Genomic DNA, 14,094 nt, shown 5'->3' on the forward strand with positions numbered 1-14,094 from the left:
AGATGTACATTGCCCTCAATGTATGAAAGAAGGCACAATAGGATACAAATCAATCAAAAGCATATGTGGAAGTGGACAATTGAAACAATACTCCCCTAAACTCCGAATGGTATGTTTGATGGAGCTATATTCATTAAGTGTTGAATCTCAATGGGTTGTGGAGCACACATGGCCATAAGACCGTGTCCATAACTAGTTCCATCAATTCCATACTTACAAGACCATCTGCACGTATACACAATGGGGTTCAGTGAAGCTCAACAAAAACAAAAACAACTTGAGTATATAAAGATAAGGCAATAAAATACATCTAGAACAAAAAATAGAAGATGAACTTAGAAGGATGGTCCTTTCTGAGTGATTCAAGTCCAAAATAAAATATGGAAATGAAATATGAAAATATAAAAATAAAAGAAAAAGTAAAGACGTCTCAAGTGTCAGTGTTAGGCTCGGTTGCCTCTACTGCTGCTAGTGCTGGTGAAATAAGTGGATCGACTGGTGCTGGAATCGGTGATGGTGATGGTGGAGATACCTGAGGTGCCTGGGTCTTATAACAAATGGTGAGGCGATGTCTCGCTCGAGGATCCGCTGTAGGATATCGACACACGCCATGACCTCTGAGTGTTTCACGGCCTGCGTCATGCGCCATGACCTCAGTAATCTCATTCCGGAGTATCCCTACAGCACTCTTAAGCCTCTCAAAATTATCATAGGCTCGAGATGGGAATAACGTGTGCACTGGCAGCGGCTCCTATGCTACAGAAGGTGCCTCGGTCTTAATCTGCTCGGCCTGAGGCTCGGGAACCGGCTGAGATACCTCTACTGTAACTGCCTCGGCCTCAAATGGCTCTAATGGGGGCATGTTCAGCACATACACCCCGTATCTATACCTGCGGATCATACCCATCAATCGCATGGTCTTCAGGCTAAAGGGTGCAGGTATGATCGACTTCTCAGCCCCTCTGATGGCATCTAGTAGACCCATCCTGATGATGAGTCTGGTTTTGTACAGGCCTGAGAAAATAACTCCAATCTTAGCGTACAGCCCCTGCTGTCTCAAATACTCATCTATAATGTGCCCCAGATGGATCGGCTAACTCTGCACCATGGAGTACTGGTATAATAGCTCATGTCTGTTTATTACCCCTGTGCTATCACCACGGTAATTCAGTGATCTGCTCCGAATGACATGCAAGAAGCAAAATGTAGGTCGAAAAAGGAACATGGCCTTAAACACCCCGGCTTGTATTGGCCTTGACCAAATAATGCTCTATACGCTCTCTGTGGGGTCAAAGCGCTAGGATAGTCTGTCGGCAACTGAGCGTACTCCTTTGTGTCTGTGAATGCCTCATCGTACAGTCTAAGTAGAATCAAAAACTAATAAAGTATCTCTAAATGCCTACTCCCTGGTAACGGCGCCAAAAACTTGACAATATCCCTTACGTGTGACCCGCAAGTGCACGGGTTTGTCGAAGTAATAAATCCCAAGTGAGTGGTGTATCGTATGTACAGGGAGTAGGGAATAAAAATACCAAAATTGCTACTTAACTAAGTGAAGATGAATAACGATTATGTTGATAAGATGTGATTTAAACAAAAATAAAAAAAATAAGAATAAGAGGCACAAGTAAGTGAGAAGAATGATAATCGATAGAAGTGGAATACTCGGACAATGCTCCCCTAGGACTATTGTTTCAAGTGCAAACCCTACTATTATACTTCCTAACTAATGCTTAATGAGTCGTGAAAATACTAAAGCATACGGTCCCAAACCTAAGGTCAACCATGACTAACTCTACACTATGTCCCGGTTGATAAATAGCTCGGTCTCAACACCTCACACTGTGTAATGTTGCATGAAGTTCTAGGGATTCCAAGTGATAAACATTATTCCTATGTGTAGATCTAGCCTTTTGGTCAAGGCAAAAGACCCCTAGTCATAGTCAAACCCCACAAACTAAAGTCACTTCAACGCTTCACTCTGTTGCTCGTGCAACTAAGCCCTAGCGGAATTCATCATTTAGTACTTCACTCTATTGTGACCGTAAAGAACTCTAGGAACTGGAGGTAGGATAAATCATACCAAAGCGGTAAGGGGACGCTCCGCTACCTCTCGACTCACCCACTCAACCTTTTCCAATCTAGTATTGTCTAACGCTCATGGTGTGTTATTCATCCACAAAGGTTAAGAAGAAGAACTCTCAACTCTAGTGTCACTCTAAGGAAGAAATCATTCAACAAGAATTTAAGATTTGGAACTCAATTAAAATATCAATTAAGGAAAGCATAATAACAGGTCAAAGAAATAACAACATCATAGGGTTTACAAAATCTAAGTACCCACTAGGGGGTTTAGCTCTCCATGGAGCAAGATATAATGAATTAATGAAATCAAAAGTAAAAACAAGTAATCCATAGGAAAACCACCTCAGTATTCATGTCGATAGTCTTGTGGAGTAGCCTCATCTTCTCCAAAGTTCCCCTTGTCCGGCCTAGGGAACACCTCTACGGATCGATGTGGACAAAAGCTCCCCCAATAACCTTCTTCCAAGCAGACCGCGGTGTCAAATCTGTAGAACCACTCCAAAGACTTGCCAAAAGCATCTAAAAACCCTAGCCAATGGCCTCACAAAAGATAGAGAAAAGTTAGAGAGAAGGGTAAAAAGATTCCCTAAAAATTGGGATGAATCTCGGCTTAAATAGGGCTGGAATCGGGCATCCACACAGCCCTGTGTATTCTCCACATGGGCCTGTTGAATTTCCACACATGCGTGGGAAATTTCTAAACGGTCATGCTTATTCTCTAGAAACCTGATTTTCGGCTAACTGTGAACAATAACTACTACAGTGTATTGCTATAATGATTTGCTATGGTAACCTGCTATAGTGCTCTGCCAAAACACTCCCAAATCCATAATTTTCATAAAGGCAACATAAACCGGCACATGTTTATGCCGTAGATCGCAACTTTTCTTCAATCAAAGTCTTTATTGGTGAAGATCTTGCTATCAATGCACAAGTTAGGATAACCAAATGTGACTGCCTTCATGCCCCTCCAACTCATTGTAATACCTTGACTATATGGAGGTTGGCACACATTCACGTATCTTAGAGCCCCACTTGTGTTTTCGCATTTGATCCATCCAAGATTCTACCAAATAGTGTGTTCACGATCTACTTTTTGCTTTTTTCCTTAATACTCAGCTTCATAACCCTAAATGCGCAAAAGAACACAAATACAAAGAACACAAATACACACGTATTAGCGCTTAAACATGATAAAAGTAATGCTCATCATAAGGAAAGAACATTTCAAATTTTTAACACACAAGCACTCGTCATCGACCCTCGAGAAGTAGCTGTAAGAGTTATCAAACTCAAATGATAAGAGGACATATACAGTAAGCATTCAGATAGCTGGCTCCCTGATCAACAGTAAACACAGCCAACTACCAACCAAGAGGAGCTCGTCAACCTTATCGGCCATGTCATTAGCAAACTACACCTCTCTGAACGAGCAAAAATGCAGAAATCCCGTATGACTGAATTTGAGCTTTGACAAATGCTTAAATCGAGCCTTGTGCTTTAGAATCGAGAACTCTATATGCTCCGGCTCTAGGGAGGCCTCTTGAGGATGCTTGCCGAATGCTTTTTTAGTCCTTGGTGTCATACCTGCAAGTATTGAAAAGATAATTGATCAAATATACTTACAAAACAATACTGCAGGAATCCACATGGTCATGTGGAAATTCCACAAGCCCGTGTGGATCTACGAGGCATGAAAGACATACGGCTCTTGTGCTAAAAACCCACAAATACACACAAAAAATTGTGTCTAAACTCATTCTAAGCATGCAATACCCATTTTAGCATAGAAACAAAGCACATTTACCAGATTAAATTGAAGAAAATCAAGTATAGTGAAGAAAAGAGAGAATGAGGGTTAACCAACAAAATGAAGTAGAAAACCTTGTAATCGGCCAGAAAACTCAAGTAAAATCTCTCGAAATTGACGGTGCAAGGTCGGGAGAGTGCAAGGATTCGTTCACTGAGTGTTTGTGTTTGAAAGATGAGAAGACGCAAAGGATTATAAAGAAAACTTGCGGCTTTTTGAATTATGTACATTCACAAGGGCATGTGTAAATTACACACGACCGTGTGACTCCATAGGGGAGCTTTACAGGGGCAGTCACACACCCTGTGTGCTCTCGGGATAGCACACTTCATCTCTAAATGCATCCAGATGGGAGTGTGGAAATTCCTCACGCCCGTGTGCTCGATCCATAGGGGCACCCACAAGCCCATGTGGCTTCTCTGTCCAACCGAGAAAATTTCTAAGTGTTCCACACGCCCTTGTGGAAGTTTCACACGGGCGTGTGGATCTTCATATGGGTATTCACAGGGGCATCCATATGTCCCTAGGTCTTCTCAGGATGGAGGAGACCCCTCTGTACAAATTCACATGGATATGTGGAAATTACCCACGACCATGTGCCATCCACAAGGGCTAACACATGCCCATGTGTCTTCTCTGGATGGAGCTCTGAACGTCTGTAGAGAAACACATGCCCATGTAGAAATTCCACACGGATGTGTGACTATCACAAGGTCATTGACAGGGCCAGACACACGCCTCTCTGTCCTCTCAAGATAAGCTCTAAACGAAAACACACGCCCATGTGGAATTTCCACACGGCCTTGTGTTTTCTTTGGATGACTTAGAAAAATCTGTAGGTGATAAGTGTTTGTGTACTAAGAATAGGAAGTATTCTTTTCTTACGATGAGCATTAATTTTATCAGCTTTTATCGCTAATGTATGTGTTTTTGTGTTCTTTTGTGCATATAGGATTGTGGAGCCAAATATGAAAGAAAGAAGTTAAAGTAGATTGCGATTGTACTTTGTTGATGAAATCTTGGAGTGAACAAATGTGAAGACATAAGTTGTCAACAAAGGTATGTGAATGTGTGCCAATCTCCATGTACTCAAGCAATTACACGGTTTAGGGGGGGTCACAAATATGACATTTGCGTATTCTGACTTGTGTAATGTTAGCAAAATCTTCACCAATATGGCATTTTATTAAAGAAGCGATGCGATCAACGCCATAGACATGTGCCCATTTATGTTTCCTTGATGAAAAGTGTGGATTCGGGAGTATTTTGCCACAGTACTACAGCAGGTGCTAAAGCAATTCACTATAGCAATTCGTTGTAGTAGTTACTGTTCATAACCAGCAAAAAATCAGATTTTTAGAAATCCACATCGGTATGTGGAAATTCCACAGGCTCGTGTGGATTCCCAATTCCAGCCCTTTATAAAGTCGTGACTTGTACCGATTTGGGGAGCCATCTTTCATCCTTCTATCGATCTTTTCTCCAACTTTTGGGAGGCCTGAGGCTAGGTTTTAGATGGGCTTTGAAAAGGGTTTTGCAGTGGTTTTATGGCTTTGACACCTTGTTTCTATTGGAAGATAGTTATTAGGGGAGCTTTCGTCGGCATCGATCCGGCAAAGTGTGCCCTAGGCTTGGGAAGAGGACCTTTGGAGCCGATGAGGGTACTCTACAAGACCATCAACGCTAATACCGAGAGGTTTTCTTATGGATTACATGTTTTTACTTTCAATTTCATTATACATTGTATCTTGCTCCATGGAGAGTTAAACCCCCTCGTGGGTACTTGGACTTGTAAACTCTAGGATGTTATTATTTCATTGACCTTTTATTATGTTTTCCTTAATTGATGTCTTTAATTTTGTTCCAATCTTGAATTCCTGTTGAATGGTGTCTCCCTTAGAGTGACATTAGGGTTGAGAGTCCATCTTGGTAGCTTTTGTGGATGAGTGACACACCATTAATGTTAGACATTGCTAGATTGGAGAGGGTTGAGAGGATGAGTCGAGAGGTAGCGGAGCATCCCCTTTCTCCTCCGGTGTGATTTATCCTACCTCTATGTTCCTAGAGTTCTTTGCGGTCATAATAGAGTGAAGTGCTAAGAGATGAACTCTACTGGGGCTTAGTTGCGCGAGCAATAGAGTGAAGCGTTGAATTAATCCTTAGTATTTGGGGCTTAATTATTACTAGGGGTCTTTCGCTTGGACCAAAGGGTTATATCTACATATAGGAATAGGGTTGATCACTTGGAATCCCTAGAGCTTCTTGCAACTGTACACAGTGCAAGATGTTCAGGCTGAGCGATTTCTCCTCATGGGAATAGTGTGGATTTAGTCATGGTTGACCTTAGGTTTGGGACTGTGTATTTTAGGACTTCCATGACTCATTAAGCATCAGTTATGAGACATAATAGTTTGTCTTGCACCTGAATCAATAATTTTAGCGGAGCAATGTCCGAGTGCCCTACTTTTGATCAATTACTTTTCGTCTCATTTTATCATGCCTCTCTTTCTTATTGTCTTTAGTCTTGTTCATATTGATTGTATCCACACTATTATTTTTTCATCCTGATAAGTACTTTTGTGTTAAGAATGTGAAATATTCTTTCCTTATGATGAGCATTACTTTTATCAAGTTTAAGCGCTAATAGATGTGTATTTGTGTTCTTTTGCGCATGTAGGGTTGTGAAGGTAAGTATTAAGAAAAGATGCCAAAAGTAGATTGTGAATGCACTATTTGGTGCAATCTTGGAAGGAACAAACACGAAGACACAAGTGGGGCTCTATGATACGTGAATGTGTCCCAACCTCCTTGTATTCAAGTCATTATAATGAGTTGGAGGGGCACGAAGGCAGTCACATTTGCGTATCTTGACTTGTGCATTGATAGCAAAATCTTCACAAATGAGGCATTTGATTGTAGAAGCAATGTGATCTATTGCATAAACGTGTGCCCGATTATGTTACCCCGATGAAAAATGTGGTATTGGGAGTATTTTTCGCCGGCACTGTAGCAAATCATTGTACAATCACTATAGTAGGTTACTGTTCATAGCCGGCCGAAAATCAAATTCCCCACGCCAGTGTGAAAATTCCACTGGGGTGTGTGGAACATCCACAGGCCCATGTGGATGCCGGATTCCAGCCCTTTAAAAGCCGTGATTCAGCCCCGATTTCATTATCTTCCTTTACCTCTTTTCTCCAATTTTTGAGAGGCTTGTGGCTAGGGTTTAGAGGGATTTTGGCAAGGCTTTTGGAGAGGTTCTACAACTTTAACACCATGTTCTATTTGGAAGAAAGTTATTGGGGGAGCTTTCGTCGGCATCGGTCCGACGAGGTGTGCCCTAGGCCGGACAAGGCGACCTTAGGAGAAGATGAGGCTACTCCACAAGACCATCGATGTGTAAACAGAGGAGGTTTCTCTATGGATTACTTGTTTTTACATTCGATTTCATTGTTGATTGTAACTAGCTCCATAGAAAGTTAAACCCCTAGTGGGTACTTGGATTTGTGAACCGTAGGATGTATTTGTTTCATTAATCTTCTATTATGTTTTCCTTAATTGATGTCTTTAATTGAGTTTCAATCTAGAATTCTTGTTGCATGCTTTCTCCCTTAGAGTGATAATAGGGTTGAGAGTCTACATATGTAACCTTTGTGAGTGAGTGACACACTAGGAGGGTTAAACATTGAAAGATTGGAGAGGATCGAGAGGGTGAGTGAAGAGGTAGCGGAGTTTCCCTTTTCCTCTCTGATGCGATTTATCCTACCTCTACATTCCAAGAGTTCTTTACGGTCATTGTAGAGTGAACGGGCTAAGGGATGACCTCCGCTGGTGCTTAGTTGCACAGGAAACGGAGTGAAGCTTTAAAGTGACTTTAGCATCTAGGGCTTACTCGCGACTGGGGGTCTTATGCCTGGACCAAAGGGTTAGATCTATACATTGGAATAAGGTTTACCACTTGGAATCCCTGGAGTATCTTGCAACTCTACATAGTGTGAGGTATTGAGATTGATCGATTTCTCCAGCCGGACATAGTGTAGAGTTAGTCAATGTTGACCTTAAGTTTGGGACCGTGTGTTTAAGGATTTTCATGGCTCATTAAGCATCAATTAGGAGACATAATAGTTGGTTTTGCACTTGAAGCAATTGTCCTAGGTGGAATAATATCCGAGTACCCCACTTCTATCGATTGCCTTACCTATCATCTATTTGTGCTTCTCTCTTTCTTGTTTCTTTTTGTCTTTCTTCCGTTATATTTTTTCAATAAAATCATTATTCCGTCTTCGCTTAGTCAGATAGAAATCTTGTTATTTTTATTCCCTACTCCGTGTGGATACGATACCCACTCACCTAAGATTTATTACTTCGATAAACCAGTGCACTTGCGGGTCACACGCAAGGGGCGTTGTCATGTTTGTGCCATGCTGAATATCAATGGTGTTACGGATGATTCTATATGATTAAGGGCTTTCCAATTCTCTCTAAAAGGAAGAGAAAAATAGTGGCTACACACTTTATCACAAGCATCCACTACGACATGGAATAAGATGGTCGAAGCTTTTCTTGCAAGGTACTTACCTCCGGGGAAATCAGCAAAGCTTCGCAATGAGATATCATTATTTGTTCAGATGGAGCTTGAGTTATTGTTTTAGGCATGGGAGCGATTCAATTATCTTTTGTGGAAGTGCCCACAGCATGGATTCTCCGAATGGATGATCATTCCGACCTTTTACAATTGGTTGAATCCAAGCACAAGACAACTTCTAGATGTTGCCGCAAAACCCCTGAAGAAGTTGTTGAATCCTTCTATATGTACAATAGGGTACAAGACCCCTGAAGAAGCCTGAAAATTGGTATAGGAAATGGCCATAAACAGCTACCAGTGGAACGCGCGGGAAAGGAAGAAAGTAGCCCGACTCCACAAAATCGATGTAGTCACTTCTTTGGCGGCTCAAGTGGAATCATTGAGAAGAAGTTAGACCATCTAACTTCTAATAGATTGGTGACTGTCACTGCTTACACAGGTTGTGAGGAAGGACATGCTCCAACCGATTGCCCTATTTTTATTGGTGATGCATCTTCAGTTGAGTAAGTCGATTTTGTGGGTAATGTCATAAGGAACCAAGGTAATCCATATAGCAACACCTACAATCCGGGTTGGAAGAAACACCCCAACTTTTTGTGGAGTAACTACCAAGGGCAGCAGAAGTCGATACCACCACTGGGTTTCCAACAACAACAACAAGCCCCAAACATGGAGAATCATGTTTCAGGTTTGGAGATCCGGATGACCAATCTAGAGAAAGCCTTGATCCAATTTGTGTATTCATTGGATATACCTTTCAAATTGGATGAGACTACACTTCACAACCACACCGCTTTATTGCATAATCTAGAAAATCAAGTGGGGAAAATCATTAAGTTTCTATCAAAGAGACCACAAGGAAGCTTGCCGAGTAATACCGAGACTAACCCAAGAGAACATGTGAAGAAGATCACTTTGAGAAGTGGTCGTGAGGTTGAGGGTAGGCTTCCAAGTGAGAAGACCATTGTTGAAGCACCCGAGGTCATGGAGATTAAGGAAAGAGCAAACAAGGAGAAGGAGGTGGCATCCCCACCCTATAAGCCAAGAATCCCTTATCCTTCCAAATTAAAGAACGACCAAAATGATGAACAATACAAGAAGTTCATGGGTCTATTCAAGTAATTGCACATCAACATTCCTTTTGTGGTGGCGTTGTCTTAGATGCCTCGGTATGCTAAGTTCTTGAAACATTTCGTGCAACATCAATTTGGGTGAAGAGACGGCATTGGCGGATTTGGGGACTAGTATCAACGACATGCCATACTCGTTCTTTCAGAAGCTAGGCTTGGTAGAGCCTAGGCCCACTCTAATGACATTGCAATTGGCGGACTGAACAGTGAGACATCTGAGGGACATCTTGAAGACATACTTGTCAAGGTGGACAAATACATATTTCCTGTAGATATTCCTTTGATACTTGGGTGGCCATTCTTGCACACTTCCAATGTATTAATCGACATGGATGGCGGGGAGTTGACACTGAGGGTTGGAGATGATAAGCTCACATACCGCCTCACCGAAGCCATGTGATATTCTCTTGACTTTGATGATACTCTGTATTTTCTTGATACTACTAATGAGATAATTGATGAATATGTGCAGGAAATGTTAAATACGGGCCCGTACGAGGGGTTGCTAGACCAAGAAGTGGATAATAAAGAAGTAATGATGCTTGGTCTAGAGGAAAAAGTACCATCTACTGCTGGAATCATGAAGAAGATCCTCCAGAAGATGAAGCGGGCAAGGAGACGCCACAAGAAATGGCCCAAGGTTGTTGGGAATGCACGAGAATAGAACAAGGTTGACAAATCCTTGTTAAGTGGTACCAAGCTCGACAACTCTCCCTCTACTTTCAAAAGAGTATGTTCATCATGCTTCCAAGTTATGGGTAAGAGGGAAACCTTCATCTATGAGACCCAGTGAGGTAAGACAAGGTACATCAAGCTAAGTGACGTTAAACAAGCGCTTCTTGGTAGGCAGCCAAAGTCTTTATTGTTTTTTAGTTTTTAGTTTAGTGTTTGCAAGAATAAGGCTTTAAGTGTTGGTGTCTTGATTCTTAGATGCTTTTGCTGTGATTTTCTCATGGACATTGTGGTGTTATCATGTGCCTAATCATGCGTGGTGAAGAATCTTGGTCGTTTGAGCTTGTTTTCGTGTTTTTTCTAGTTAAATTTACATTGTTAGGCATGCTCTGAGTGTATATTTGTGTTTAGGAATTTTATGTAGAGCCTGGAGAGTTTTCTAAGTATCCAGAGAAAACACACGGCCGTGTGGAATTTTTGCGTGGGCATGCATTTTCGTCCAGTGTTCATCCAAAGATGGCACAGGGGTGTGGACTCACCCCTGTAAGCGACCTTGTGATAGTCCACGCCCATGCGGAATTTCCGCATGGGCGTGTGTTTCCCAGCAGAGACTTAGAGATTTTTCCCAAGAAGACACAGGGCATGGACTCGCCCTTGTGGATGATTCTATCAAAAAATGCTTGGGCGTGGGTAATTTCCGCAAGCCCGTGTGTTTCTCTTTAGAAAATTTCTCCTTCATCCTGAGAAGACACAAGGGTGTGCGTCTGCACCTGTGAATTTCCTTGTAACGATCCATGCACATGTGGAATTTCTGCACGGGCGTGTGAAACACTTAAAGAATTTTCTCAGTTGGACAGAGAAGCCACATTGGCGTGCGTCTGCCCCTATGGGTCAGGGGCACGGGGGTGGGAATTTTCTGCACGCCCATGTGGATGCATTCAGAGCAAAGGAGTGTTATCCCGAGAATGCACAGGGGCGTGTGTCTGTGATAAGTTCCCCTTGCGTATATCCCGCAAGTGCACGGGTTTGTCGAAGTAATAATCCCGGGTGAGTGGGTATTGAATCCACAGGTAGTAGGGAATAAAAACACTTAATTCGCTTCGTAGCTATGTGAAAGATGAGTAGTGATAAGTGTGACAATGATTCAATTCTCAACAATAAAAACAACAAGTAAGAGAGGAAAAGTAAAGGAGGAGGTAACGCAATTGATAAAGATGGGGTACTCGGATAAGTTTGATAAGTGCTAGTGCGATATGAATGCGAAGCGTTTATTCCTTATGTTGAGCATTACTTTCCTCAGTTTTCTACATTAATATGTGTGTTTTTATGTTACTTTTACGCAAGTAAGGTTGTGAGGCCGAGTATGAAGGAAATGGGCCAATATGGATCATAATGCACCTATTTTGGAGGAGATCTTGTTAAGGTTCAAACGCGAAGACATAGGTCAGGTGTGAGATGCTAGAGTGTGTGACAACCTCCTCGCATTCGAGTGAGCACATCTATTTGGAGGGGCACAAAGGCAGTCACGCTCGAGCATTCCGACTTATGCACATAGAACAATAGCTCCACCAATGTGTACACCATTGAAGAAGCAAGTGATCCACGACGTGAACGCGTGCCCATTTGTGTTACCCCAATGAAAGTATGGAATTGGGAAGTTAATCAGGTCGAAGACTGTAGCAGAGCATTGCAGTAATGGTGTAGCAACACTGTAGCAACACTGTTCACAGTCGGCCGAGAAATCAGAGAAATAGAGAATCCACACGGGCGTGTGGAAATTATCCATGCCCGTTTGGAAATTCTGCACGGGCGCGTGTATTGTCCACGCCCGTGGAGTTGCCCGATTCTAGCCCTATTTAAAGCCGATTCAGCCCCGATTTTGGTATTCTTTTCTCCATCTTTTCCCCAACTTGTGAGAGGACTTCGGCTAGGGTTTCGAGGGGTATTAGCCAAGGTTTTGGAAAAGTTCTACGGCTCCAACATTGTGATTCCATTAGGAAGAAGGTTGGTAAGGGAGCTTCGATCGAGGCGTATCCTATACCGGACGAAGGAATCTTTGGACGACGAGTAGAGGACTCTCCACAAGACCATCGACACGACCATCGAGGGGGTTTCTTTATGTAGTCATTGCTTTTACATTCGATTTATTTGATTGTATTAAGCTCCATGGAGAGCTAAACCCCTAGTGGGTACTTGGATGATTGTGAACTCTAGGATGTATTCGTTTCATTGAACTTTTTTATTATGCTTTCAATAAATTGATGTTTATTGTGAGTTCCAACCTTGAATGCTTGATTGTATGAACATTTCCCCTAGACTGACACTAGGTTTGAGAGTTCTTGTTGGTAACCTTTTGATTGAGTGACACACCATGAGCGTTAGACAAAGCTAGGTTGGAGAGGGTTGACAGGGTGAGTCGAGAGGTACAGGAGCGTCCACTTTCCCCTCTGATGTGATAGATTCTACCTCCGTTCCTCGAGTTCTTTGCGACCATAATAGAGTGAATGATCTAAGGGATGAACCTCCGCTGGGGCTTAGTTGCACGTGCAACGGAGTGAAGTGTTGAGGTGATCTTAGTATCTAGGGCTTAATCATTGTTAGTTACCTTCCACCTGGACCAAAGGATTAGGTCTATAATTATGAAGAGATTTATCACTTGGAATCCCTAGAGTTCATTGCAACTCTATGCGAGTGCGAGGTGTTGAGATTGTTCGATTTCTCCTCCGGGACATGTATAGAGTTAGGCATAGTTGACCTTAGATTTTGTACTATGTATGTAAGAATTTCCACGACTCACCATTGCATTGATTAGGAAGCATAATAGAGAGTTCTTGCACTTGAAGCAATTATCCTAGGTGAAGCATTATCCGAGTACCCCATCTTTATCGATTGCCTTACCCTCTTCTTATTTTTGCTCTTTCACTTGTTGATTTTATTGTTGAGAATTGAATCAATTTCACACTTATCACTATTGATATTCCACATAGCTAAGAATCAAATTAAGTATTTTCACTCCCTACTCCCTGTAGATTTGACCCCGCTCACCCGGGATTATTACTTCGACAAGCCCGTGCACTTGCGGGATATAAGCAAGGGGACCTTGTCAATAATGCTCCGCCTAAGATGATCATTCCAAGTGCAAGAACCCTCTATTATGCTTCCTAATCGATGCAATGGTGAGTCGTGGAAATCCTTACATACATAGTCCCAAATCTAAGGTTAACTATGCCTAACTCTATACATGTCCCGGAGGAGAAATCGAACAATCTCAACACCTCGCACTCGCATAGAGTTGCAATGAGCTCTAGGGATTCCAAGTGATAAATCTCTTCATAATTATAGACCTAATCCTTTGGTCCAGGTGGAAGGTAACTAACAATGATTAAGCCCTAGATACTAAGATCACCTCAACACTTCACTCCGTTGCACGTGCAACTAAGCCCCAGCGGAGGTTCATCCCTTAGATCATTCACTCTATTATGGTCGCAAAGAACTCGAGGAACGGAGGTAGAATCTATCACATCAGAGGGGAAAGTGGACGCTCCTGTACCTCTCGACTCACCCTGTCAACCCTCTCCAACCTAGCTTTGTCTAACGCTCATGGTGTGTCACTCAATCAAAAGGTTACCAACAAGAACTCTCAAACCTAGTGTCAGTCTAGGGGAAATGTTCATACAATCAAGCATTCAAGGTTGGAACTCATAATAAACATCAATTTATTGAAAGCTTAATAAAGAAGTTCAATGAAACGAATACATCCTAGGGTTCACAATCATCCAAGTACCCACTAGGGGTTTAGCTCTCCATGGAGC

At 42.2% G+C, this 14,094-nt stretch overlaps 1 non-coding gene across 1 annotated transcript; it reads right to left on the reverse strand.

Moving 5' to 3' along the window:
- Nucleotides 1-8,490: 8,490 nt before the first annotated feature.
- LOC120274309 lies at nucleotides 8,491-8,597 on the reverse strand. Its single transcript, XR_005540838.1, has one exon. It is a non-coding gene; the product is annotated as a small nucleolar RNA R71 (small nucleolar RNA).
- Between the last annotated feature and the right edge of the window lie 5,497 nt (nucleotides 8,598-14,094).

This window comes from Dioscorea cayenensis, chromosome 12 (genome assembly GCF_009730915.1).
Source record: "Dioscorea cayenensis subsp. rotundata cultivar TDr96_F1 chromosome 12, TDr96_F1_v2_PseudoChromosome.rev07_lg8_w22 25.fasta, whole genome shotgun sequence".
Classification (NCBI taxonomy): Eukaryota; Viridiplantae; Streptophyta; class Magnoliopsida; order Dioscoreales; family Dioscoreaceae; genus Dioscorea; species Dioscorea cayenensis.